Genomic DNA, 26,460 nt, shown 5'->3' with positions numbered 1-26,460 from the left:
GGCTCAGATACCTCCTCTATTAGCTCCTTGAGTATTCTAGGATGCATTTCATCAGGCCCGGGTGACTTGCAGGCATCTAACTTTTCTAAGTGATTTTTAACTTGTTCTTTTTTTATTTTATCTGCTAAACCTACCCCCTTCCCATTAGCATTCACTATGTTAGGCATTCCTTCAGACTTCTCGGTGAAGACCGAAACAAAGAAGTCATTAAGCATCTCCGCCATTTCCAAGTTTCCTGTTACTGTTTCTCCCTCTTCACTAAGCAGTGGGCCTACCCTGTCTTTGGTCTTCTTCTTGCTTCTAATGTATTGATAAAAAGTCTTCTTGTTTCCCTTTATTCCCGTAGCTAGTTTGAGCTCATTTTGTGCCTTTGCCTTTCTAATCTTGCCCCTGCATTCCTGTGTTGTTTGCCTATATTCATCCTTTGTAATCTGTCCCAGTTTCCATTTTTTATATGACTCCTTTTTATTTTTTAGATCATGCAAGATCTCATGGTTAAGCCAAGGTGGTCTTTTGCCACATTTTCTCTCTTTCCTAACCAGCGGAATAGCTTGCTTTTGGGCCCTTAATAGTGTCCCTTTGAAAAACTGCCAACTCTCCTCAGTTGTTTTTCCCCTCAGTCTTGATTCCCATGGGACCTTACCTATCAGCTCTCTGAGCTTACCAAAATCTGCCTTCCTGAAATCCATTGTCTCTATTTTGCTGTTCTCCCTTCTACCCTTCCTTAGAATTGCAAACTCTATGATTTCATGATCACTTTCACCCAGGCTGCCTTCTACTTTCAAATTCTCAACGAGTTCCTCCCTATTTGTTAAAATCAAGTCTAGAACAGCTTCCCCCCTAGTAGCTTTTTCAACCTTCTGAAATAAAAAGTTGTCTCCAATGCAGTCCAGGAATTTGTTGGATAGTCTGTGCCCCGCTGTGTTATTTTCCCAACATATAGCCGGATAATTGAAGTCCCCCATCACCACCAAATCTTGGGCTTTGGATGATTTTGTTAGTTGCTTAAAAAAAGCCTCATCCACCTCTTCCACCTGGTTAGGTGGCCTGTAGTAGACTCCTAGCATGACATCTCCCTTGTTTTTTACCCCTTTTAGCCTAACCCAGAGACTCTCAACACTTCCGTCTCCTATGTCCATCTCTACCTCAGTCCAAGTGTGTACATTTTTAATATACAAGGCAACACCTCCTCCCTTTTTCCCCTGTCTATCCTTCCTGAGCAAGCTGTACCCATCCACACCAACATTCCAATCATGTGTATTATCCCACCAAGTTTCAATAATGCCAACAATGTCATAGTTGTATTTATTTATTAGCACTTCCAGTTCTTCCTGCTTATTCCCCATACTTCTCGCATTTGTATATAGACATATAAGATACTGGTTTGATCTTTCCTCCCAGTTTTGTCCTGACCCTCCTTTCCCTCTGACAATATAGCCCACACTCCCTCTCGTTTTTGACCCATCTCCCCGGTCTCCATGTTCCCCACTTACCTGTGGGCTTTGCTCACCTGTCCCCGTCGAACCTAGTTTAAAGCCCTCCTCACTAGGTTAGCCAGTCTGTGTCCAAAGGTACTAATAACTTGAGCTGTGGTTTGGAGGTGGAACAGCTGTCAAGGGCACTGAGGGGGAGATAGCAGGAGCTCATCCTTCAAGGAGGGGGGTTGTCACTGGAGGTTACTAGAAAGGACAAGAAGACTCCATTCTGGGGTTCAGGAGGTGAATTCATCCCTCAGCGGTGGGCAGGTGGTGGGTGGAAATACTGCTGGTTCCAGGTGCCCTTAATTCCCCCTGATTCCTCGGGACCTTTGAGTCTCTGACAGGTTCTCGTTCCCTTGCAGCAGGAGGACGTCACGGCCAAAGTGATGCACCAGCTCCGCATCATCCGGCACTTGCGCCAGGTGCCTGAGACACTGCAGGGGCTGTTCCTCTGAGGCCTTCAGCAACTCCTGCTCCCTGCTGCAGGTACTGCTCTGGCTCACTGTAAATGGTGAGCTAGTGGAAGAGGAAATGGAGCCCCCTGGCCCTCACTAAAAGGGAAAGTGGTGGATTCTCCATCTCTTGATGTCATTGAATGAAGACTAGATGCCTTTCTGGAATGTGTGTGCCCAAAGAGTAACTATTGTACTATACAGGAGGCCTATGATATGCAGCGGGTTAGATTAGATGCTCTAAAGGTCTCTTCTGACCATAAAGTCTACTAATTTTGGAAACACTGAGTGTAGCATTGGGTGCAGGCTCTGATGTTTTACTGTCTAGCCCGCTTGCTTCCTAGAATGAGGATGCATTGAGTGGGGTGATCCACAGAGAGTAGCTCAAACCTTCAAAGTGTCAGGCCAGTAGCAGGACATTAGCACTTTAGGGTTTGGTTGGGTGTGGCAGTGATATCACAAAGGCCTTATCCTGGACCTCAGCCTATGGGTCAAAGGTGTTAGGGAGGTGGTTACCTGAGAGAGAGATGCTGACATCAGCCAGGCAGGACAGGAGCGCAGGGCCAGGGAAACCTCAGAGACCCCTTTGGCTTTGCTTTAGCAAGTCTCCTTCTCGAGGTCTCCCTTTTTAGGACTCAGAGAGTATTAGGGTTCAAGTATGTGAGTGCGAGGAGGAACCTCTTTCGAGTTTCTCCTTTTATTGATTTTACTAGAAAACAGACGTGCCTGTTGAGAAGGTAAGAACCTTGGAGAGGTTTCTAACCTGCTCAATCTGCAGTCTGATCCATCTGGTGCCAGCTGAATTCTAGGCATGGAAAACAGTAGTTCAAGGTGGCAGAATTGTATAGCCCACCTGGGATTTTGTGCCGTAGAATCACTGGGGACATTAGGGTTTGTCCTTTTCGTTTTACCTTTTCCTCCATCCCTCCTTGCTTTCTCTTGTTCCCCTCCCACCACCAGGAGTGGTGTGTGTGTGTGTGTGTTGCTGGGGGTGCTCTTCACCTCCCCTTGTGGGAAGTTGACACTGCAAGGGCTGTGCCTCTGTGGACATCAGCAACTCCCACTCCCTGCTGCAGGTACTGCTCTGGCTCACTGTAAATGGGGTGCTAGTGGAATGGGAAATGGAACCCCCTGGCACTCACTAAAAGGGAAAGTGGTGGATTCTCCATCTCTTGATGTCATTGAAGGAAGACTAGATGCCTTTCTGGAATGTGTGTGCCCAAAGAGTAACTATTGTACTATACAGGAAGCCTATGATATGCAGGGGCTTAGATTAGATGCTCTAAAGGTCCCTTGTGGCCATAAAGTCTACTAATTTTGGAAACACTGAGTGTAGCATTGGGAGCAGCCTCTGATGTTTTACTGTCTAGCCCACTTGCTTCCTAGAATGAAGACGCATTGAGTGGGGTGATCCACAGAGAGTAGCTCAAACCTTCATAGTGTCAGGCCAGCAGCAGGACATTAGCACTTAAGGGTTTGATTGGTGGCAGTGATATCACAAAGGTCTTTTGCAGGATGTCAGCTTATTGGTCAAATGTGTTAGGGAGGTGGTGACCTCAGAGAGAGATGCTGACATCAGCCTGGCAGGCCAGGAGCACAGGGCCAGGGAAACCTCAGAGACCCTGTGGCTTTGCTTCAGCAAGTCTCCTTCTCGGGGTCTTTCTTTGAGGACTGAGAGAGTATTAGGGTTCACGTACGTGAGTGCGTGCAGGAGCCTCTTTCGAGTTTTCTCCTTTCCTTTTACTGATTTTACTAGAAAACAGACGTCCCTGTTTAGAAGGTAAGAGCCTCCAAGAGGTTTTGGCAGCTGCTCAGTCTGATCCACGTGGTGCCAGCTGAATTCTAGGCATGGAAAACAGTAGTTTAAGATGGCAGAATTTTATTCCATCCCTTGGATTTTGTGCCGTAGAATCACTGGGGACATTAGGGTTTGTCCTTTTTGTTTTACCTTTTCCTCCATCCCTCCTTCCTTTCTCTTCATCTCTTACTTCTTTTGTCCTTTCTCCTGTTCCTCGAAAACTGTAGGGTTGAAATAGTGTTTGGACTCCCCTAACACTAGATGCTGCCATCCTGTGGCTTAGCATTAGTGTCTGGGATGACTTGGGGCAAGATCTCAACTTCCCCGCAACCCACTTCACTGCTGCCAGAATCCCTCCTGCCCCCCCTGCTAGAGCCGCCTCCCTGGCCAACCTGGGTGGGGGTGGAGAACAGTGTTTTTTTCATACATTCATAGATTATCGGACTGGAAGGGACCTCGAGAGGTCATCGAGTCCAGTCCCCTGCCCGCGTGGCAGGACCAAATACCATCTAGACCATCCCTGATAGACATTTATCTAACCTACTCTTAAATATCTCAAGAGATGGAGATTCCACAACCTCCCTCGGCAATTTATTCCAGTGTTTAACCACCCTGACAGTTAGGAACTTTTTCCTAATGTCCAACCTAGACCTCCCTTGCTGCACTTTAAACCCATTGCTTCTGGTTCTATCCTTAGAGGCTAAGGTGAACAAGTTTTCTCCCTCCTCCTTATGACACCCTTTTAAATACCTGAAAACTGCTATCATGTCTCCTCTCAGTCTTCTCTTTTCCAAACTAAACAAAGCCAATTCTTTCAGCCTTCCTTCATAGGTCATGTTCTCAAGACCTTTAATCATTCTTGTTGCTCTTCTCTGGACCCTTTCCAATTTCTCCACATCTTTTTTAAAATGCGGTGCCCAGAACTGGACACAATACTCCAGCTGAGGCCTAACCAGAGCAGAGTAGAGCGGAAGAATGACTTCTCGTGTCTTGCTCACAACACACCTGTTAATACATCCCAGAATCAGGTTTGCTTTTTTTGCAACAGCATCACACTGTTGACTCATATTTAGCTTGTGGTCCACTATAACCCCTAGATCCCTTTCTGCCGTACTCCTTCCTAGACAGTCTCTTCCCATTCTGTATGTGTGAAACTGATTGTTCCTTCCTAAGTGGAGCACTTTGCATTTGTCTTTGTTAAACTTCATCCTGTTTAACTCAGACCATTTCTCCAATTTGTCCAGATCATTTTGAATTATGACCCTGTCCTCCAAAGCAGTTGCAATCCCTCCCAGTTTGGTATCATCCGCAAACTTAATAAGCGTACTTTCTATGCCAATATCTAAGTCGTTGATGAAGATATTGAACAGCGCCGGTCCCAAAACAGACCCCTGCGATACCCCACTCGTTATGGCTTTCCAGCAGGATTGGGAACTATTAATAACAACTCTCTGAGTACGGTTATCCAGCCAGTTATGCACCCACCTTATAGTAGCCCCATCTAAATTGTATTTGCCTAGTTTATCAATAAGAATATCATGCGAGACCGTATCAAATGCCTTACTAAAGTCTAGGTATACCACATCCACAGCCTCACCCTTATCCACAAGGCTCGTTATCCTATCAAAGAAAGCTATCAGATTGGTTTGACATGATTTGTTCTTCACAAATCCATGCTGGCTGTTCCCTATCACCTTACCACCTTCCAAGTGTTTGCAGATGATTTCCTTAATTACTTGCTCCATTATCTTCCCTGGCACAGAAGTTAAACTCACTGGGGTCTGTAGTTTCCTGGGTTGTTTTTATTTCCCTTTTTATAGATGGGCACTATATTTGCCCTTTTCCAGTCTTCTGGAATCTCTCCCGTCTCCCATGATTTTCCAAAGATAATAGCTAGAGGCTCAGATACCTCCTCTATTAGCTCCTTGAGTATTCTAGGATGCATTTCATCAGGCCCGGGTGACTTGCAGGCATCTAACTTTTCTAAGTGATTTTTAACTTGTTCTTTTTTTATTTTATCTGCTAAACCTACCCCCTTCCCATTAGCATTCACTATGTTAGGCATTCCTTCAGACTTCTCGGTGAAGCCCGAAACAAAGAAGTCATTAAGCATCTCCGCCATTTCCAAGTTTCCTGTTACTGTTTCTCCCTCTTCACTAAGCAGTGGGCCTACCCTGTCTTTGGTCTTCCTCTTGCTTCTAATGTATTGATAAAAAGTCTTCTTGTTTCCCTTTATTCCCGTAGCTAGTTTGAGCTCATTTTGTGCCTTTGCCTTTCTAATCTTGCCCCTGCATTCCTGTGTTGTTTGCCTATATTCATCCTTTGTAATCTGTCCCAGTTTCCATTTTTTAGATGACTCCTTTTTATTTTTTAGATCATGCAAGATCTCATGGTTAAGCCAAGGTGGTCTTTTGCCACATTTTCTATCTTTCCTAACCAGCGGAATAGCTTGCTTTTGGGCCCTTAATAGTGTCCCTTTGAAAAACTGCCAACTCTCCTCAGTTGTTTTTCCCCTCAGTCTTGATTCCCATGGGACCTTACCTATCAGCTCTCTGAGCTTACCAAAATCTGCCTTCCTGAAATCCATTGTCTCTATTTTGCTGTTCTCCCTTCTACCCTTCCTTAGAATTGCAAACTCTATGATTTCATGATCACTTTCACCCAGGCTGCCTTCTACTTTCAAATTCTCAACGAGTTCCTCCCTATTTGTTAAAATCAAGTCTAGAACAGCTTCCCCCCAGTAGCTTTTTCAACCTTCTGAAATAAAAAGTTGTCTCCAATGCAGTCCAGGAATTTGTTGGATAGTCTGTGCCCCGCTGTGTTATTTTCCCAACATATAGCCGGATAGTTGAAGTCCCCCATCACCACCAAATCTTGGGCTTTGGATGATTTTGTTAGTTGCTTAAAAAAAGCCTCATCCACCTCTTCCACCTGGTTAGGTGGCCTGTAGTAGACTCCTAGCATGACATCTCCCTTGTTTTTTACCCCTTTTAGCCTAACCCAGAGACTCTCAACACTTCCGTCTCCTATGTCCATCTCTACCTCAGTCCAAGTGTGTACATTTTTAATATACAAGGCAACACCTCCTCCCTTTTTCCCCTGTCTATCCTTCCTGAGCAAGCTGTACCCATCCACACCAACATTCCAATCACGTGTATTATCCCACCAAGTTTCAGTGATGCCAACAATGTCATAGTTGTATTTATTTATTAGCACTTCCAGTTCTTCCTGCTTATTCCCCATACTTCTCGCATTTGTATATAGGCATCTAAGATACTGGTTTGATCTTTCCTCCCAGTTTTGTCCTGACCCTCCTTTCTCTCTGACAATATAGCCCACACTCCCTCTCGTTTTTGACCCATCTCCCCGGTCTCCATGTTCCCCACTTACCTGTGGGCTTTGCTCACCTGTCCCCGTCGAACCTAGTTTAAAGCCCTCCTCACTAGGTTAGCCAGTCTGTGTCCAAAGGTACTAATAACTTGAGCTGTGGTTTGGAGGTGGAACAGCTGTCAAGGGCACTGAGGGGGAGATAGCAGGAGCTCATCCTTCAAGGAGGGGGGTTGTCACTGGAGGTTACTAGAAAGGACAAGAAGACTCCATTCTGGGGTTCAGGAGGTGAATTTATCCCTCAGTGGTGGGCAGGTGATGGGTGGAAGTAGTGCTGGTTCCAGGTGCCCTTAATTCCCGCTGATTCCTCGGGGCGTTTGAGTCTCTGACAGGTTCTCGTTCCCTTGCAGCAGGAGGACGTCACGGCCAAAAGTGATGCACCAGCTCCGCATCATCCGGCACTTGCGCCAGATTCCTGAGACACTGCAGGGGCTGTGCCTCTGAGGCCATCAGCAACTCCCGCTCCCTGCTGCAGGTACTGCTCTGGCTCACTGTAAATGGGGAGCTAGTGGAAGGGGAAATGGAGCCCCCTGGCACTCACTAAAAGGGAAAGTGGTGGATTCTCCATCTCTTGATGTCATTGAAGGAAGACTAGATGCCTTTCTGCAATGTGTGTGCCCAAAAAGTAACTATTGTACTATACAGCAAGCCTATGATATGCAAGGGGTTAGATGAGATGCTCTAAAGGTCTATTCTGGCCATAAAGTCCCCTAATTTTGGAAACACTGAGTGTAGCATTGGGAGCAGCCTCTGATGTTTTACCGTCTAGCCGGCTTACTTCCTAGAATGAGGATGCATTGAGTGGGGTGATCCACAGAGAGTAGCTGAAACCTTCAAAGTGTCAGGCCAGCAGCAGGACATTAGCACTTCCGGGGAAGGGTGGGTGTGGCAGTGATATCACAAAGGCCTTTTTCAGGACGTCAGCCTATTGGTCAAAGGTGTTAGGGAGGTGGTGACCTCCGAGAGAGATGCTGACATCAGCCTGGCAGGACAGGAGCACAGGGCCAGGGAAACGTCAGAGACCCCTGTGGCTTTGCTTCAGCAAGTCTCCTTCTCGAGGTCTCTCTTTGAGGACTGAGAGAGTGTTAGGGTTGACGTATGTGAGTGTGAGCAGGAGCCTCTTTCGAGTTTTCTCCTTTCCTTTGACGGATTTTACTAGAAAACAGACGTCCCTATTTAGAAGGTAAGAGCCTCCAAGAGGTTTTGGAACCTGCTCAGTCTGATCCATCTGGTGCCAGCTGAATTCTAGGCATGGAAAACAGTAGTTTAAGATGGCAGAATTTTATTCCCTCCCTGGGATTTTGTCCCGTAGAATCACTGGGGACATTAGGGTTTGTCCTTTTCGTTTTACCTTTTCCTGCATCCCTCCTTCCTTTCTCTTCATCTCTTACTTCTTTTGTCCTTTCTCCTGTTCCCCTTTCACCACCAGGAGTGGGGTGTGTGTGTGTGTGTGTGTGTGTGTGTGTGTGTGTGTGTGTGTTTGTGTGTGTGTGTGTTGCTGGGGGTGCTCTTCACCTCCCCTTGTGGGGAGTTCATCCAAAACTGTATGGTTGAAATAGTGCTTGGACTCCACTGACACTAGATGCTGCCATCCTGTGGCTTAGCATTAGTGTCTGGGATGACTTGGGGCAATATCTCAACTTCCCCTCAACCCACTTCACTTCTGGCAGAATCCCTCCTGCCCCCCCGCTAGAGCCGCCTGGATGCCCAACCTGGTTGGGGGTGCAGAAGAGGGTTCTGATAACTTGAGGTTTGGTTTGGAGGTGGAACAGCTGTGAAGAACACTGAGGGGGAGGTAGCAGGAGCTAATCCTACAAGGAGGGGGGTTGGCACTGGAGGATACTAGAAAGGACAAGAAGACTCCATTCTGGGGTTCAGGAGGTGAATTCATCCCTCAGCGGTGGGCAGGTGGTGGGTGGAAATACTGCTGGTTCCAGGTGCCCTTAATTCCCCCTGATTCCTCGGGGCCTTTGAGTCTCTGACAGGTTCTCATTCCCTTGCAGCAGGAGGACGTCACGGCCAAAGTGATGCACCAGCCCCGCATCATCCGGCACTTGCGCCAGGTGCCTGAGACACTGCAGGGGCTGTTCCTCTGAGGCCTTCAGCAACTCCCGCTCCCTGCTGCAGGTACTGCTCTGGCTCAGTGTAAATGGCGAGCTAGTGGAAGGGGAAATGGAGCCCCCTGGCCCTCACTAAAAGGGAAAGTGGTGGATTCTCCATCTCTTGATGTCATTGAATGAAGACTAGATGCCTTTCTGGAATGTGTGTGCCCAAAAAGTAACTATTGTACTATACAGTAAGCCTATGATATGCAGCGGGTTAGATTAGATGCTCTAAAGGTCTCTTCTGACCATAAAGTCTACTAATTTTGGAAACACTGAGTGTAGCATTGGGAGCAGCCTCTGATGTTTTACTGTTTAGCCCGCTTGCTTCCTAGAATGAGGATGCATTGAGTGGGGTGATCCACAGAGAGTAGCTCAAACCTTCAAAGTGTCAGGCCAGTAGCAGGACATTAGCACTTTAGGGTTTGGTTGGGTGTGGCAGTGATATCACAAAGGCCTTATCCTGGACCTCAGCCTATGGGTCAAAGGTGTTAGGGAGGTGGTTACCTGAGAGAGAGATGCTGACATCAGCCAGGCAGGACAGGAGCGCAGGGCCAGGGAAACCTCAGAGACCCCTTTGGCTTTGCTTTAGCAAGTCTCCTTCTCGAGGTCTCCCTTTTTAGGACTCAGAGAGTATTAGGGTTCAAGTATGTGAGTGCGAGGAGGAACCTCTTTCGAGTTTCTCCTTTTATTGATTTTACTAGAAAACAGACGTGCCTGTTGAGAAGGTAAGAACCTTGGAGAGGTTTTTAACCTGCTCAGTCTGCAGTCTGATCCATCTGGTGCCAGCTGAATTCTAGGCATGGAAAACAGTAGTTCAAGGTGGCAGAATTTTATAGCCCACCTGGGATTTTGTGCCGTAGAATCACTGGGGACATTAGGGTTTGTCCTTTTCGTTTTACCTTTTCCTCCATCCCTCCTTGCTTTCTCTTGTTCCCCTCCCACCACCAGGAGTGGTGTGTGTGTGTGTGTGTTGCTGGGGGTGCTCTTCACCTCCCCTTGTGGGAAGTTGACACTGCAAGGGCTGTGCCTCTGTGGACATCAGCAACTCCCACTCCCTGCTGCAGGTACTGCTCTGGCTCACTGTAAATGGGGTGCTAGTGGAAGGGGAAATGGAACCCCCTGGCCCTCACTAAAAGGGAAAGTGGTGGATTCTCCATCTCTTGATGTCATTGAATGAAGACTAGATGCCTTTCTGGAATGTGTGTGCCCAAAGAGTAACTATTGTACTATACAGGAAGCCTATGATATGCAGGGGCTTAGATTAGATGCTCTAAAGGTCCCTTGTGGCCATAAAGTCTACTAATTTTGGAAACACTGAGTGTAGCATTGGGAGCAGCCTCTGATGTTTTACTGTCTAGCCCACTTGCTTCCTAGAATGAAGACGCATTGAGTGGGGTGATCCACAGAGAGTAGCTCAAACCTTCATAGTGTCAGGCCAGCAGCAGGACATTAGCACTTAAGGGTTTGATTGGTGGCAGTGATATCACAAAGGTCTTTTGCAGGACCTCAGCATATTGGTCAAAGGTGTTAGGGAGGTGGTAACCTCAGAGAGAGATGCTGCCATCAGCGAGGCAGGACAGGGGCGCATGGCCAGGGAAACCTCAGAGACCCCTGTGGCTTTGCTTCAGCAAGTCTCCTTCTCGAGGTTTCTCTTGAGGACTGAGAGAGTATTAGGATTCACGTATTTGAGTGAGAGCAGGAGCCTCTTTCGAGTTGTCTCCTTTCCTTTTACTGATTTTACTAGAAAACAGACATCCCTGTTTAGAAAGTAAGAGCCTCCAAGAGGTTTTGGAACCTGCTCAGTCTGATCCATCTGGTGCCAGCTGAATTCTAGGCATGGAAAACACTAGTTCAAGGTGGCAGAATTTTAATCCCTCCCTGTAATATTGTCTGGTAGAATCACTGGGGACATTAGGGTTTGTCCTTTTCGTTTTACCTTTTCCTCCATCCCTCCTTCCTTTCTCTTTATCTCTTACTTCTTTTGTCCTTTCTCTTGTTCCTCTCCCACCACCAGGAGTGGTGTGTGTGTGTGTGTGTGTGTGTGTGTGTTGCTGGGGGTGCTCTTCACCTCCCCTTGTTGGGAGTTGATCCAAAACTGTATGGTTGAAATAGTGCTTGGACTCCACTGACACTAGATGCTGCCATCGTGTGGTTTAGCATTAGTGTCTGGGATGACTTGGGGCAAGATCTCAACCTCCCCGCAACCCACTTCACTGCTGCCAGAATCCCACCTGCCCCCCCTGCTAGAGCCGCCTCCCTGCCCAACCTGGGTGGGGGTGGAGAAGAGGGTTCTGATAACTTGAGCTGTGGTTTGGAGGTGGAACAGCTGTCAAGGGCACTGAGGGGGAGGTAGCAGGAGCTCACCCTACAAGGACGGGGGTTGGAACTGGAGATTACTAGAAAGGAGAAGACGACTCCATTCTGGGGTTCAGGAGGTGAATTCATCCCTCAGTGGTGGGCAGGTGCTGGGTGTAAATACTGCTGGTTCCAGGTGTTCTTAATTGCCCCTGATTCCTCGGGGCATTTGAGTCTCTGACAGGTTCTCGTTCCCTTGCAGGAGGAGGACGTCTCGGGCAAAGGGATGCACCAGCTCCGCATCATCCGGCACTTACGCCATGTGCCTGAGACACTGCAGGGGCTATTCCTCTGAGGCCTTAGGAACTCCCTCTCCCTGCTGCAGGTACTGCTCTGGCTCACTGTAAATGGGGAGCTAGTGGAAGGGGAAATGGAGCCCCCTGGCACTCACTAAAAGGGAAAGTGGTGGATTCTCCAACTCTTGATGTCATTGATTGAAGACTAGATGCCTTTCTGGAATGTGTGTGCCGAAAAAGTAACTTTTGTACTATACTGGAAGCCTATGATATGGAGGGGGTTAGATGAGATGCTCTAAAGGTCTCTTGTGGCCATAAAGTCTACAAATTTTGGAAACACTGAGTGTAGTATTGGGAGCAGCCTCTGATGTTTTACTGTCTAGCCGGCTTGCTTCCTAGAATGAAGACGCATTGAGTGGGGTGATCCACACAGAGTAGCTCAAACCTTCAAAGTGTCAGGCCAGCAGCAGGACATCCGAAGAAGTGGGCTGTAGTCCACGAAAGCTTATGCTCTAATAAATTTGTTAGTCTCTAAGGTGCCACAAGTACTCCTGTTCTTCTTTCAGCAGGACATTAGCACTTCCGGGGATGGGTGGGTGTGGCAGTGACATCACAAAGGCCTTTTCAGGACCTCAGCCTATTGGTCAAAGGTGTTAGGGAGGTGGTGACCTCCGAGAGAGATGCTGACATCAGCCAGGCAGGACAGGGGCTTAGGGCCAGGGAAACCTCAGAGACCCCTGTGACTTTCATAGAATCATAGAATCATAGAATATCAGGGTTGGAAGGGACCTCAAGAGGTCATCTAGTCCAACCCCGTCCTCAAAGCAGGACCAATTCCCAACTAAATCATCCCAGCCAGGGCTTTGTCAAGCCGGGCCTTAAAAACCTCCAAGGAAGGAGACTCCACCACCTCCCTAGTTAACGCATTCCAGTGCTTCACCACCCTCCTAGTGAAATAGTGTTTCCTAATATCCAACCTGGACCTCCCCCACTGCAACTTGAGACCATTGCTCCTTGTTCTGTCATCTGCCACCACTGAGAACAACCGAGCTCCATCCTCTTTGGAACCCCCCTTCACGTAGTTGAAGGCTGCTATCAAATCCCCCCTCATTCTTCTCTTCTGGAGACTAAACAATCCCAGTTCCCTCAGCCTCTCCTCATAAGTCATGTGCTCCAGACCCCTAATCATTTTTGTTGCTCTCCACTGGACTCTTTCCAATTTTTCCACATCCTTCTTGTAGTGTGGGGCCTGTCGGAGAAAAACAGAGTTCTCACTATTTGTTTAGGTACAGCAAGTCAGATGCTTTATTATCTCTCACAATTGCCCAGAGGGAGAGAGCTAAGCACGTCTCTCCCAGGTAACTAATTACAGCAAGCATTTATACCTTTCATTACAGAAATAACGAGGGACAGCTGCGTTTTGTTTATACATAGGCCATCTTGATATCTCATTTCTTCACTTGTTTTGACTCTTGCCAACATACAATATTTTCTATACCTTATCTACACAAGGTCTTCTACACCTTATCTATACCAGGTCATAATGACTTCTTACACAGTTCTTTCTCACCCGCCTCACACATTCCTCGCTTCTACAAATCTCGCGTTATTAGGGTTACAGTTAGCCTAACTCTTGCTAACGAACTGTCATGCATTGCATCCCCTTCCTGTGAGCTCTTTCTCTGCTTCCACAGGCCCAAAACTGGACACAGTATTCCAGATGAGGCCTCACCAATGTCGAATAAAGGGGAACGATCACGTTCCTCGATCTGCTGGCAATGCCCCTACTTATACAGCCCAAAATGCCGTTAGCCTTCTTGGCAACAAGAGCACACTGTTGACTCATATCCAGCTTCTCGTCCACTGTGACCCCTAGGTCCTTTTCTGCAGAACTGCTACCTAGCCATTCGGTCCCTAGTCTGTAGCAGTGCATGGGATTCTTCCGTCCTAAGTGCAGGACTCTGCACTTGTCCTTGTTGAACTTCATCAGGTTTTTTTTGGCCCAATCCTCTAATTTGTCTAGGTCCCTCTGTATCCGATCCCTACCCTCTAGCGTATCTACCACGCCTCCTAGTTTAGTGTCATCTGCAAACTTGCTGAGAGTGCAGTCCACACCATCCTCCAGATCATTAATAAAGATATTAAACAAAACCGGCCCCAGGACCGACCCTTGGGGCACTACTCCGCTTGAAACCGGCTGCCGACTAGACATGGAGCCATTGATCACTACCCGTTGAGCCCGACGATCCAGCCAGCTTTCTATCCACCTTACAGTCCATTCATCCAGCCCATACTTCTTTAACTTGGTGGCAAGAATACTGTGGGAGAGCGTATCAAAAGCTTTGCTAAAGTCAAGGAATAACACATCCACTGCTTTCCCCTCATCCACAGAGCCAGTTATCTCATCATAGAAGGCAATTAGGTTAGTCAGGCACGACTTCCCCTTGGTGAATCCATGCTGACTGTTCCTGATCACTTTCCTCTCCTCTAAGTGTTTCATAATTGATTCCTTGAGGACCTGCTCCATGATTTTTCCAGGGACTGAGGTGAGGCTGACTGGCCTGTAGTTCCCCGGATCCTCCTCCTTCCCTTTTTTAAAGATGGGCACTACATTAGCCTTTTTCCAGTCATCCGGGACCTCCCTCGATCGCCATGAGTTTTCAAAAATAATGGCTAATGGCTGTGCAATCTCATCCGCCAAGTCCTTTAGCACCCTCGGATGCAGCGCATCCCGCCCCATGGAGTTGTGCACGTCCAGTTTTTCTAAATAGTCCCGAACCACTTCTTTCTCCACAGAGGGCTGGTCACCTTCTCCCCATATTGTGCTGCCCAGTGCAGCAGTCTGGGAGCTGACCTTGTTCGTGAAGACAGAGGCAAAAAAAGCATTGAGTACATTTTCCACATCCTCAGTCACTAGGTTGCCTCCCTCATTCAGTAAGGGGCCCACACTTTCCTTGACTTTCTTCTTGTTGCTAACATACCTGAAGAAACCCTTCTTGTTACTCTTAACATCTCTTGCTAGCTGCAACTCCAAGTGTGATTTGGCCTTCCTGATTTCACTCCTGCATGCCTGAGCAATATTTTTATACTCCTCCCTGGTCATTTCTCCAATCTTCCACTTCTTGTAAGCTTCTTTTTTGCGTTTAAGATCAGCAAGGATTTCACTGTTTAGCCAAGCTGGTCGCCTGCCATATTTACTATTCTTTCTACACATCGGGATGGTTTGTTCCTGCAACCGCAATAAGGATTCTTTAAAATACAGCCAGCTCTCCTGGACCCCTTTGCCCTTCATGTTATTCTCCCAGGGGATCCTGCCCATCTGTTCCCTGAGGGAGTCAAAGTCTGCTTTTCTGAAGTCCAGGATCCGTATTCTGCTGCTCTCCTTTCTTCCTTGTGTCAGGATCCTGAACTCGACCATCTCATGGTCACTGCCTCCCAGGTTCCCATCCACTTTTGCTTCCCCTACTAATTCTTCCCTGTTTGTGAGCAGCAGGTCGAGAAAAGCTCTGCCCCTAGTTGGTTCCTCCAGCACTTGCACCAGGAAATTGTGCCCTACACTTTCCAAAAACTTCCTGGATTGTCTGTGCACCGCTGTATTGCTCTCCTAGCAGATATCAGGGTGATTAAAGTCTCCCATGAGAACCAGGGCCTGCGATCTAGCAACTTCTGCTAGTTGCCAGAAGAAAGCCTCGTCCACCTCATCCCCCTGGTCTGGTGGTCTATACCAGACTCCAACCGTGACATCCCCCTTGTTGCTCACACTTCTCAACTTTATCCAGAGACTCTCAGGTTTTTCTACAGTTTCATACCGGACCTCTGAGCACTCATACTCCTCTCTTACATACAATGCAACTCCCCCACCTTTTCTGCCCTGCCTGTCCTTCCTGAACAGTTTATATCCATCCATGACAGTACTCCAGTCATGTGAGTTATCCCACCAAGTGTCTGTTATTGCTTCAGCAAGTCTCCTTCTCGAGGTCTCTCTTTGAGGACTGAGAGAGTATTAGTGTTCACATGTGTGAGTGCGAGCAGGAGCCTCTTTGGAGTTTTCTCCTTTCCTTTGACGGATTTTACTAGAAAACAGACGTCCCTATTTAGAAGGTAAGAGCCTCCAAGAGGTTTTGGAACCTGCTCAGTCTGATCCATCTGGTGCCAGCTGAATTCTAGGCATGGAAAACACTAGGTTAAGGTGGCAGAATTTTATTCCCTCTGTGGGATTTTGTCCCGTAGAATCACAGGGGACATTAGTGTTTGTCATTTTCGTTTTACCCTTTCCTCCATCCCTCCTTCCTTTCTCTTCATCTCTTACTTCTTTTGTCCTTTCTCCTGTTCACCTGCCACCACCAGGAGTGGTGTGTGTGTGTGAGTGTGTGTGTGTGTGTGTGTGTGTGTGTGTGTGTTGCTGGGGGTGCTCTTCACCTCCCCTTGTGGGAAGTTGAACCAAAACTGTGGGGTTGAAATAGTGCTTGAACTCCAATGACACTAGATGCTGCCATCCTGTGGCTTAGCATTAGTGTCTGGGATGATTGGGGCAAGATCTCAACCTCCCCGCAACCCACTTCACTGCTGGCAGAATCCCTCCTGCCCCCCCTGCTAGAGCCGCCTCCCTGCCCAACCTGGGTGGGGGTGGAGAAGAGGGTTCTGATAACTTGAGCTGTGGTTTGGAGGTAGAACAGCTGTCAAGGGTACTGAGGGGGAGGTAGCAGGAGCTCACCCTACAAGGTGGTGGGTTGGCACTGGAGGTTACTAGAAAGGACAAGAAGACTCCATTCTGGGGTTCAGGAGGTGAATTCATCCCTCAGTGGTGGGCAGGTAGTCAGTTTAAATACTGCTGGTTCCAGGTGCCCTGATTCCTCGGGGCGTTTGAGTCTTTGACAGGTTCTCATTCCCTTGCAGCAGGAGGGCGTCACGGCCAAAGTGAGGCACCAGCTCCGCATCATCCATCACTTGCGCCAGGTGTCTGAGACACTGCAGGGGTTGTGCCTCTGACGCCTTCAGCAACTCCCGCTCTCTGTTGCAGGTACTGCTCTGGCTCACTGTAAATGGGGAGCTAGTGGAAGGGGAAATGGAGCCCCCTGGCACTCAGTGAAAGGGAAAGTGGTGGATTCTCCATCTCTTGAAGTCATTGAATGAAACTAGATGCCTTTCTGGAATGTTTGTGCCCAAAAAGTAACTATTGTCCTATACAGGAAGCCTATGATATGCAGGGGGTTAGATGAGATGCTCTAAAGGTCTCTTCTGGCCATAAAGTGTATTAATTTTGGAAACACTGAGTGTAGCATTGGGAGCAGCCTCTAATGTTTTACTGTCTAACCGGCTTGCTTCCTAGAATGAAGACGCATTGAGTGGGGTGATCCACAGAGAGTAGCTCAAACCTCCAAAGTGTCAGGCCAGCAGCAGGATATTAGCACTTCAGGGGATGGGTGGGTGTGGCAGTGACATCACAAAGGCCTTTTGCAGGAGCTCAGCCTATTGGTCAAAGTTGTTAGGGAGGTGGTGACCTCAGAGAGAGATGCTCACATCAGCCAGGCAAAACAGGGGCGCAGGGCCAGGGAAACCTCAGAGACCCCTGTGGCTTTGCTTCAGCAAGTCTCCTTCTCGAGCTCTCTTTGAGGACTGAGAGAGTATTAGGGTTCACATATGTGAGTGTGAGCAGGAGCCTCTTTTGAGTTTTCTCCTTTCCTTTTACCCATTTTACTAGAAAACAGAAGTCCCTGTTGAGAAAGTAAGTGCCTCGGAGAGGTTTGTAACCTGTTCAGTCTGATCCACCTGGTGCCATCTGAATTCTAGGCATGGAAAACACTAGTTTAAGGTGGCAGAATTTTATTCCCTCCCTGGGATTTTGTCCCGTAGAATCACTGGGGATATTAGGAAAACAACAAGGAGTCTGGTGGCACCTTAAAGACTAACAGATTTATTTGGGCATAAGCTTTCGTGAGTAAAAACCTCACTTCTTCGGATGCATAGAGTGAAAGTTACAGATGCAGGCATTATATACTGACACATGGAGAGCAGGGAGTTACTTCACAAGTGGAGAACCAGTGTTGACAGGGCCAATTCAAAAATCAGGGTGGATGTAGTCCACTCCAAATAATAGATGAGGAGGTGTCAATTCCAGGAGAGGAAAAGCTGCTTCTGTAGTGAGCCAGCCACTCCCAGTCCCTATTCAAGCCCAGATTAATGGTGTTGAATTTGCAAATGAATTTTAGTTCTGCTGTTTCTCTTTGAAGTCTGTTTCTGAAGTTTTTTTGTTCAATGATAGTGACTTTTAAATCTGTAATAGAATGACCAGGGAGATTGAAGTGTTCACTTACTGGCTTATGTATGTTACCACTCCTGATGTCCGATTTGTGTCCATTTATTCTTTTGCGGAGGGACCGTCCGGTTTGGCCAATGTACATGGGAGAGGGGCATTGCTGGCACATGATGGCATATATGACATTAGTGGATGTGCAGGTGAATGAGTCCCTGATGGTGTGGCTGATGTGGTTGGGTCCTCTGATGCTGTTGCCAGAGTAGATATGGGGACAGAGTAGGCAACAAGGTTTGCTACGGGGATAGGTTCCTGGGTTCGTGTTTCTGTGGTGTGATGTGTAGTTGCTGGTGAGTATTTGCTTCAGGTTGGGGGGTTGTCTGTAAGCGAGGACTGGCCTGCCTCCCAAGGTCTGTGAGAGTGAGGGATCATTTTCCAGGATAGGTTGTAGATCGTGGATAATGCGCTGGAGAGGTTTTAGCTGGGGGCTGTATGTGATGGCCAGTGGTGTTCTGTTATTGTCCTTGTTGGGCCTGTCCTGTAGTAGGTGATTTCTGGGTACCCGTCTTGCTCTGTCAATCTGTTTCCTCACTTCCCCAGGTGGGTATTGTAGTTTTACGAATGCTTGATAAAGATCTTGTAGGTGTTTGTCTCTGTCTGAGGGGTTGGAGCAAATTCGGTTGTATCTTAGGGCTTGGCTGTAGACAATGGATCGTGTGATGTGTCTTGGATGGAAGCCGGAGGCATGTAGGTACGTATAGCGGTCAGTAGGTTTCCGGTAGAGGGTGGTGTTTATGTGACCATCACTTATTTGTACTGTAGTGTCCAGGAAGTGGATCTGTTGTGTGGACTGGTCCAGGCTGAGGTTGATGGTGGGGTGGAAATTGTTGAAGTCCAGGTGGAATTCTTCAAGGGCCTCCTTTCCGTGGGTCCATATGATGAAGATGTCGTCAATGTAGCGCAAGTAGAGGAGGGGCACTAGGGGACGAGAGCTGAGGAAGCGTTGTTCTAAGTCAGCCATAAAAATGTTGGCATACTGTGGGGCCATGCGAGTACCCATAGCAGTGCCACTGACTTGAAGGTATAAGTTGTCCCCAAATCTGAAGTGGTTGTGGGTGAGGACAAAGTCACAAAGCTCAGCCACCAGGCTTGCTGTGGCCTCATCAGGGATACTGTTCCTGACAGCTTGTAGTCCATCCTCATGTAGAATATTGGTATAAAGTGCTTCTACATGCATGGTGGCCAGGATGGTGTTTCCAGGAAGAATGCATTGTAGTTTCCTCAGGAAGTTGGTGGTGTCTCGAAGATAGCTGGGAGTGCTGGTAGCATAGGGCCTGAGGAGAGAGGCCAAATAGCCAGATAATCCTGCCGTCAGAGTGCCAATGCCTGAGATGATGGGGCGTCCAGGGTTTCCGGGTTTATGGATCTTGGGTAGCAGATAGAATACCCCTGGTCGGGGTTCTGGGGGTGTGTCCATGTAGATTTGTTCCCGTACTGTAGCTGGGAGTTTCTTGAGCAGATGGTGTAGTTTCTTTTGGTATTCCTCAGTGGGATCAGAGGATAGTGGCCTGTAGAATGTGGTCTTGGAGAGTTGCCTGGCAGCCTCCTGTTCATAATCTGACCTGTTCATTATGACTACAGCACCTCCTTTGTCAGCCCCTTTGATGATAATGTCAGAGTTGTTTCTGAGGCTGTGGATGGCATTGCGTTCTGTACGGCTGAGGTTATGGGACAAGTGATGTTGTTTGTCCACAATTTCAGCCTGTGCACGTCTGCGGAAACACTCTATGTAGAGGTCCAGTCTGTCATTTCGACCGTCAGGAGGAGTCCACGCAGAATTCTTCTTTTTGTAGTGTTGGTAGGAGGGTTCCTGTGGGTCAGTGCACTGTTCAGTGGTGCGTTGAAAATATTCCTTGAGTCGGAGACGAGGAAAGTAGGCTTCCAGATCACCGCAGAACTGTATCATGTTCGTGGGGACGGTGGGACAGAAAGAGAGTCCCCGAGATAGGACAGACTCTTCTGCTGGGCTAAGCGTGTGGTTGGAAAGATTGACAATGTTGTTAGATGAGTTGAGGGTACCATTGTTATAGCCCCTAGTGGCAGGTATTAGTTTAGATAACTTACAGTCCTTTTTCCTCTGTAGAGAAGTGAAGTGTGCATTGTAAATGGCTTGTCTCATTTTTGTAAAGTCCAGCCACGTGGAAGTTTGTGTAGAAGGCTGGTATTGTATGAGAGTCTCCAGTTCTGAGAGCTCATTCTTGATCTTCTCCTGTCTGCTGTACAGGATGCTGATCAGGTGGTTCCTCAGTTTCTTTGAGAGAGTGTGTGGCACAATCTCTCACCATACTCAGTGTAGTATGTTGATTGCAATGGATTTTTTACCTTCAGTCCTTTTGGTATGATGTCCATCTGTTTGCATTTGGAGAGGAAGATGATGTCTGTCTGTATCTGTGCAAGTTTTTTGTTGAGGTTGATGGATTTCCACTCCATACGGCTAAATTTAGTGCCTTGCATGGTGTCAAGTATCAGGGGGTAGCCATGTTAGTCTGTATCTACAAAAACAACAAGGAGTCTGGTGGCACCTTAAAGACTAACAGATTTATTTGGGCATAAGCTTTCGTGAGTAAAAACCTCACTTCTTCGGATGCATAGAGTGAAAGTTACAGATGCAGGCATTATATACTGACACATGGAGAGCAGGGAGTTACTTCACAAGTGGAGAACCAGTGTTGACAGGGCCAATTCAAAAATCAGGGTGGATGTAGTCCACTCCCAATAATAGATGAGGAGGTGTCAATTCCAGGAGAGGAAAAGCTGCTTCTGTAGTGAGCCAGCCACTCCCAGTCCCTATTCAAGCCCAGATTAATGGTGTTGAATTTGCAAATGAATTTTAGTTCTGCTGTTTCTCTTTGAAGTCTGTTTCTGAAGTTTTTTTTGTTCAATGATAGTGACTTTTAAATCTGTAATAGAATGACCAGGGAGATTGAAGTGTTCACATACTGGCTTATGTATGTTACCATTCCTGATGTCCAACATGGGGACATTAGGGTTTGTCCTTTTCCTTTTCCTCCATCCCTCCTTCCTTTCTCTTCATTTCTTACTTCTTTTGTCCTTTCTCTTGTTCCCCTCACACCACCAGGAGTGGTGTGTGTGTGTGTGTGTGTGTGTGTGTGTGTGTGTGTGTGGTGCTGATGGTTCTCTTCTCCTCCCCTTGTGGGGAGTTGATCCAAAACTGTGGGGTTGAAATAGTGCTTGGACCCCACTGACAGTAGATGCTGCCATTGTGTGACTTAGCATTAGTGTCTGGGATGACTTGGGTCAAGATCTCAACCTCCCTGCAACCTACTTCACTGCTGTCAGAATCCGTCCTGCACACCCTGTTAGAGCCGCCTCCCAGCCCAACCTGTGTCGGGGTGGAGAAGAGGGTTCTGATGACTTGAGCTGTGGTTTGGAGGTGGAATATCTGTGAAGGGCACTGAGCAGGAGGTAGCAGGAGCTCACCCTACAAGGAGGGGGGTTGGCTCTGGAGGTTTCTAGAAAGGACAAGAAGACTCCATTTTGGGGTTCAGGAGGTGAATTCATCTCTCATTGATGGGCAGGTGCTGGGTGGAAATGCTGCTGGTTCCAGGTTCCCTTAATTCCCCCTGATTCCTCGGGGCGTTTGAGTCTCTGACAGGTTCTCGTTCCCTTGCAGCAGGAGGACGTCACGGCCAAAATGATGCACCAGCTCCGCATCATCCTGCACTTACGCCACGTGCCTGAGACACTGCAGGGGCTGCGCCTCTGAGGCCTTCAGGAACTCCCGCTCCCTGCTGCAGGTACTGCTCTGGCTCACTGTAAATGGCGAGCTAGTGGAAGGGGAAATGGAGCCCCCTGGCACTCACTAAAAGGGAAAGTGATGGATTCTCCATCTCTTAATGTCATTTAATTTAGACTAGATACCTTTCTGGAATGTTTGTACCCAAAAAGTAACTATTGTACTATACAGGAAGCCCATGATATGCAGGGGCTTAGATTAGACGCTCTAAAGGTCTCTTCTGGCCATAAAGTGTAGTAATTTTGGAAACACGGAGTGTAGCATTGGGAGCAGCCTCTGATGTTTTATTGTCTAGCCGGCTTGCTTCCTAGAATGAAGACCCATTGAGTGGGGTGATTCACACAGAGTAGCTCAAACCTTCAAAGTGTCAGGCCAGCAGGAGGACATTAGCACTTCAGGGTTTGGTTGGGTGTGGCAGTGACATCACAAAGGCCTTTTGCAGGACGTCAGCTTATAGGTCAAATGTGTTAGGGAGGTGGTGACCTCAGAGAGAGATGCTGACATCAGAGAGAGATGCTGACATGAGGGCCAGGGAAAGCTCAGAGACCCCTCTGGCTTTGCTTCAGCAAGTCTCCTCCTTGAGGTCTCTCTTTGAGGAAAGTAAGTGCCTCGGAGAGGTTTGTATCCTGTTCAGTCTGATCCACCTGGTGCCAGCTGAATTCTAAGCATGGAAAATACTAGTTCAAGCTGGCAGAATTTTATTCCCTCCCTGTGATTTTGTCCCGTAGAATCACTGGGGACATTAGTGTTTGTCCTTTTCGTTTTACCTTTTCCTCCCTCCCTCCTTCCTTTCTCTTCATCTCTTACTTCTTTTGTCCTTTCTCCTGTTCCCCTCCCACCACCGGGAGTGGTTTGTGTGTGTGTGTGTGTGTTTGTGTGTTGCTGGGGGTGCTCTTCACCTCCCTTTGTGGGGAGTTCATCCAAACCTGTGTGGTTGAAATAGTGCTTGGACTCCACTGACACTAGATGCTGCCATCGTGTGGATTAGCATTGGTGTCTGGGATGACTTGGGGCAAGATCTCAACCTGACAGGTTCTCGTTCCCTTGCAGGAGGAGGACGTCACGGCAAAAGTGATGCACCCGCATCATCCGCCACTTGCGCCAGGTGCCTGAGACACTGCATGGGTTGTTCCTCTGAGTCTTTCAGCAACTCCCGCTCCCTGCTGCAGGTACTGCTCTGTCTCACTGTAAATGGGGAACTAGTGGAAGGGGAAATGGAGCCCCCTGGCACTCACTAAAAGGGAAAGTGGTGGATTCTCCATCTCTTGATGTCATTGAATGAAGACTAGATGCCTTTCTGGAATGTGTGTGCCCAAAAAGTAACTATTGTACTATACAGGAGGCCTATGATATGCAGGGGCTTAGATGAGATGCTCTAAAGGTCTCTTGTGGCCATAAAGTCTACAAATTTTGGAAACACTGAGTGTAGTATTGGGAGCAGCCTGTGATGTTTTACTGTCTAGCCGGCTTGCTTCCTAGAATGAAGACGCATTGAGTGGGGTGATCCACAGAGAGTACCTGTGTCAAGGCTGTATCCCCACTTTGAAGTTTAGGGTACAAATGTAGGGGCCTGCATGAAAACTTCTAAGCTTAACCACCATCCCAAGGCTAATTTCCTCCCCTGGGTAGCCTTGAGAAACCTTTCACCAATTCCCTGGTGAATACAGATCCAAACCCCTTGGATCTTAAAACAAGGAGAAATAAACCATCCCCCCTCCTTCCTCCCACCAACTTCTGGTGAATACAGATCCAACCCCCTTGGATCTAAAAGAAGGAGAAATTAACCATTCCCCTCCTTCCTCCCACCAACTCCTGGTGAATCAAGATCCAAACTCCTTGGATCTTAAAACAAGGAAAAATCAATCAGGTTCTTAAAAAATAAGGCTTTTAATTAAAGAAAAAGGTAAAAATCATCTCTGTAAAATCAGTATGGAAATTAACCTTACAGGGTAATCAAACTTAAAGAGCTCAGAGGACTCCCCTCTAGTCTTAGGTTCAAAGTACAGCAAACAAAGATAAACACTCTAGTAAAAGGTACATTTACAAGTTGAGAAAACAAAGGAAAACTAACACGCCTTGTTTGAAATAGGAGAGACTTGTTTAGAAAGATGTGGAGAACCTGGATTGATGTCTGGTCCCTCTCAGTCCCGAGGGCGAACACCCACACAAACAAAGAACACAAACAAAAGCCTTCCCCTCCCCAAGATTTGAAAGTATCTTGTCCCCTTATTGGTCCTTTAGGTCAGATGCCAGCCAGGTTACCTGAGCTTCTTAACCCTTTAGAGGGAAAAGGATTTTGGAGTCTCTGTCTAGGAGGATTTTATAGTACTGTACACAGGACAGCTGTTACCCTTCCCTTTATAGTTATGACAACCTCAAACCTTCAAAGTGTCAGGCCAGCAGCAGGACATTAGCACTTCAGGGTTTGGTTGGGTGTGTCAGTGACATCACAAAGGCCTTTTGCAGGATGTCAGCTTATTGGTCAAATGTGTTAGGGAGGTGGTGACCTCAGAGAGAGATGCTGACATCAGCCTGGCAGGACAGGGGGGCATGGCCAGGGAAACCTCAGAGACCCTGTGGCTTTGCTTCAGCAAGTCTCCTTCTCGAGGTTTCTCTTGAGGACTGAGAGAGTATTAGGATTCACGTATTTGAGTGAGAGCAGGAGCCTCTTTCGAGTTTTCTCCTTTCCTTTTACTGATTTTACTAGAAAACAGACATCCCTGTTTAGAAAGTAAGAGCCTCCAAGAGGTTTTGGAACCTGCTCAGTCTGATCCATCTGGTGCCAGCTGAATTCTAGGCATGGAAAACACTAGTTGAAGGTGGCAGAATTTTAATCCCTCCCTGTAATTTTGTCTGGTAGAATCACTGGGGACATTAGGGTTTGTCCTTTTCGTTTTACCTTTTCCTCCATCCCTCCTTCCTTTCTCTTTATCTCTTACTTCTTTTGTCCTTTCTCTTGTTCCCCTCCCACCACCAGGAGTGGTATATATGTGTGTGTGTGTGTGTGTGTGTGTGTGTGTGTGTGTTGCTGGGGGTGCTCTTCACCTCCCCTTGTTGGGAGTTGATCCAAAACTGTATGGTTGAAATAGTGCTTGGACTCCACTGACACTAGATGCTGCCATCGTGTGGTTTAGCATTAGTGTCTGGGATGACTTGGGGCAAGATCTCAACCTCCCCTCAACCCACTTCACTGCTGCCAGAATCCCACCTGCCCCCCCTGCTAGAGCCGCCTCCCTGCCCAACCTGGGTGGGGGTGGAGAAGAGGGTTCTGATAACTTGAGCTGTGGTTTGGAGGTGGAACAGCTGTCAAGGGCACTGAGGGGGAGGTAGCAGGAGCTCACCCTACAAGGACGGGGGTTGGCACTGGAGATTACTAGAAAGGAGAAGACGACTCCATTCTGGGGTTCAGGAGGTGAATTCATCCCTCAGTGGTGGGCAGGTGCTGGGTGTAAATACTGCTCGTTCCAGGTGTCCTTAATTGCCCCTGATTCCTCGGGGCATTTGAGTCTCCGACAGGTTCTCGTTCCCTTGCAGGAGGAGGACGTCACGGCCAAAGGGATGCACCAGCTCCGCATCATCCGGCACTTACGCCATGTGCCTGAGACACTGCAGGGGCTGTTCCTCTGAGGCCTTAGCAACTCCCTCTCCCGGCTGCAGGTACTGCTCTGGCTCACTGTAAATGGGGAGCTAGTGGAAGGGGAAATGGAGCCCCCTGGCACTCACTAAAAGGGAAAGTGGTGGATTCTCCAACTCTTGATGTCATTGATTGAAGACTAGATGCCTTTCTGGAATGTGTGTGCCCAAAAAGTAACTATTATACTATACTGGAAGCCTATGATATGGACGGGGTTAGATGAGATGCTGTAAAGGTCTCTTCTGGCCAGAAAGTCTCCTACTTTTGGAAACACTGAGTGTAGTATTGGGAGCAGCCTCTGATGTTTTACTGTCTAGCTAGCTTGCTTCCTAGAATGAAGACGAATTTTGTGGTGTGATCCACAGAGCGTAGCTCAAACCTTCAAAGTGTCAGGCCAGCAGCAGGACATGAGCACTTTAGGGTTTGGTTGGGTGTGGCAGTGATATCACAAAGGCTTTTTCAAGGACCTCAGCGTACTGGTCAAAGGTGTTAGGGAGGTGGTGACCTCAGAGAGAGATGCTGTCTTCAGCCAGGGAGGACAGGGGCTTACGACCAGGGAAACCTCAGAGACCCCTGTGGCTTTGCTTCAGCAAGTCTCCTTCTCGAGGTTTCTTTTTGAGGACTGAGAGAGTGTTAGGGGTGACGTATGTGAGTGCGAGCAGGAGCCTCTTTCGAGTTTTCTCCTTTCCTTTTACTGATTTTACTTGAAAATTAGAAGGTAAGAGCCTCCAACAGGTTTTGGAACCTGCTCAGTCTGATCCATCTGGTGCCAGCTGAATTCTCGGCATGGAAAACAGTAGTTTAAGGTGGCAGAATTTTCTTCCCTCCCTGGAATTTTGTCCCGTGTAATCACTGGGGACACTAGGGTTTGTCCTTTTCGTTTTACCTTTTCCTCCATCCCTCCTTCCTTTCTCTTCATCTCTTACTTCTTTTGTCCTTTCTCTT

The 26,460-nt window shown here is 47.7% G+C and overlaps 1 long non-coding RNA gene across 1 annotated transcript in view; it reads left to right on the top strand.

Moving 5' to 3' along the window:
* LOC135978149 (uncharacterized) overlaps nucleotides 1–21,876 on the top strand; it is a 57,294-nt gene extending 35,418 nt beyond the window's left edge. Inside the window, exons 2-3 of the long non-coding RNA XR_010595580.1 lie at nucleotides 16,708–16,831; nucleotides 21,759–21,876. This is a non-coding gene — a long non-coding RNA (uncharacterized LOC135978149). The remainder of the gene's footprint in view (nucleotides 1–16,707; nucleotides 16,832–21,758) is intronic.
* The last annotated feature ends 4,584 nt before the right edge of the window (nucleotides 21,877–26,460 follow it).

The sequence above is a fragment of the Chrysemys picta genome, unplaced genomic scaffold (assembly GCF_011386835.1).
Source record: "Chrysemys picta bellii isolate R12L10 unplaced genomic scaffold, ASM1138683v2 scaf144, whole genome shotgun sequence".
NCBI classification, from domain to species: Eukaryota; Metazoa; Chordata; order Testudines; family Emydidae; genus Chrysemys; species Chrysemys picta.
The sequence above is the reverse complement of the archived record's forward strand: the minus strand, read 5'-3'. Positions and strand labels throughout refer to the sequence as shown.